This window comes from Marmota flaviventris, chromosome 7 (assembly GCF_047511675.1).
Source record: "Marmota flaviventris isolate mMarFla1 chromosome 7, mMarFla1.hap1, whole genome shotgun sequence".
Lineage (NCBI taxonomy): Eukaryota > Metazoa > Chordata > Mammalia > Rodentia > Sciuridae > Marmota > Marmota flaviventris.
In genome coordinates this window covers 6,045,244-6,046,968 of record NC_092504.1, presented here as the reverse complement: position 1 = coordinate 6,046,968, position 1,725 = coordinate 6,045,244, and the positions used below count along the sequence as shown (strand labels likewise).

Genomic DNA, 1,725 nt, shown 5'->3' with positions numbered 1-1,725 from the left:
TATAATGTTAACTGTAGATTTAAGAATTATCTTTAAGTTCTCACCTTCTGAGTTTTCTGAGATCTTCAAAAACCAGAAGTGGATGTTAGATTTTGTAAATTTTCATAGAATTTATGATGATGATATGTTTTTTCTTATTCATTCTGTTGAATATTTTGAATTGATTTTTATGTTAAACCAGCTTGCATTCCTAAGATAAACCCCATTTAGTAATGATTTATTACCTTTTAAATATATTGTTGGTTCTAAAGTTTTAATAATTTTTTTTTGCATCTATGTTTGTGAGGGGTGTTGGTCATGGTTTCCTTATTTTTGATTATATTTGTTCTTTGGGTAATAATGGCTACAAAGGGTGAGATGTTGAATATTTTCTCCTGTTCAGTTTTCTGGAAGATTATGTATAGAATTGATATTATATATTTCTTACATTTTTGGTAGAATTCACAAATGAAGCCCCCTAGGCATGAAGTTTAGTTTGAGGAAAGTCTTTTAACTACAAATTAAATTTCTTTAATAGATATAGGACTATGTAGGTTATCTATTTCTTCTTGAGAGAACTTTGGTCATTTTCTTCTTTTAAGGAATTTTAAAAATTTCATCCAAATTGTTGAATTCGTTTGTATAAATTTGCTTATAATCTCTTATTTTTGCTATCTGTAGAATCTTTAGTAAAGTAACCTCCCTCATTCTTGATGATGGTGATTTGTGTATTTATCATTTTTGTTCTGATCAGTCCAGTGAGGAGTTGATAATAATATTGAGCTTCTCAAAGAACTAATTATGTTTTCTCATAAGTTCTTGCTTCCTTGATTTCATTCTGACTTTTATTATTTTCTTTCTTCTATTTAATTTGATTTTGTTTCCTTTTTTTCTATTTTTTAAAAAATGTATCAGTTATTTAATTATGTTCTTGGTATGAAATTTAGGACACCAAAATACGGAATGCTTCCTGAATTTGCCTATCCTCCTTGGATGGGGCCATGCTAATGTTCTCTGTATTGTTCCAATTTTAGTATATGGCACTGTTTGGCTACTTTTTTTAAAAGGAAGAAGGTAAGATTATTGATTTCAGACTCTACTTCTTTTTAAATATAGACACTTTTTGTGCTATATATATCCTGCTTTAGCCTCATTTTGAAACTTTCAATATAGTGTGGTTTCATTTTCATTCAATTCAAGACATTGTAAATATCTCTTTTGATTCATTCTTTTACCTATGGATTTCTTTATCAGTGTATTATTTAGTTTCTAAATATTGTAGAGGCTTTCCAGATACCTTTTTAAAATTGATTTTTAATATAATTCTATTATAATCAGGGAACATTCTTTGTGTGATTTGAAAGAATTTGAACTTCTGGGTACTTGATTTATGGCCAACATATGCACTATGTTGGTGATGTTTTTTCAGTTCTGGGATTGAATCCAGAGCCTTGTGTATGCAGGGCAAGCACTCTACCACTGAGCTGCTACATCCCCAGCTCCTGCTGAATGTTTATGTATGCTTGAAAATAATATGTGTTCTGCTGTTGTTGAGTGTTTTTAAAATCTCAGTTGGCTTAAGTCAGTTGATGGTATGGTAAATAACTGCTGTCCTCCTCAGTGTTCTATCATATCATTTCTGCCAGTTACTGAGATGGAGTATTGAATTTGACTATAACTGTGAATTTGCCTAAGTGTATTTTTAATTGTCAGTTTTTGCTTAACGTTTTAAAACTCTGATATTAT

General features: G+C 29.7%; 1 pseudogene; it reads right to left on the bottom strand.

Moving 5' to 3' along the window:
- Positions 1 to 931: 931 nt before the first annotated feature.
- On the bottom strand, positions 932 to 1,031 carry LOC114101048 (U6 spliceosomal RNA; annotated as a pseudogene).
- Positions 1,032 to 1,725: the final 694 nt, after the last annotated feature.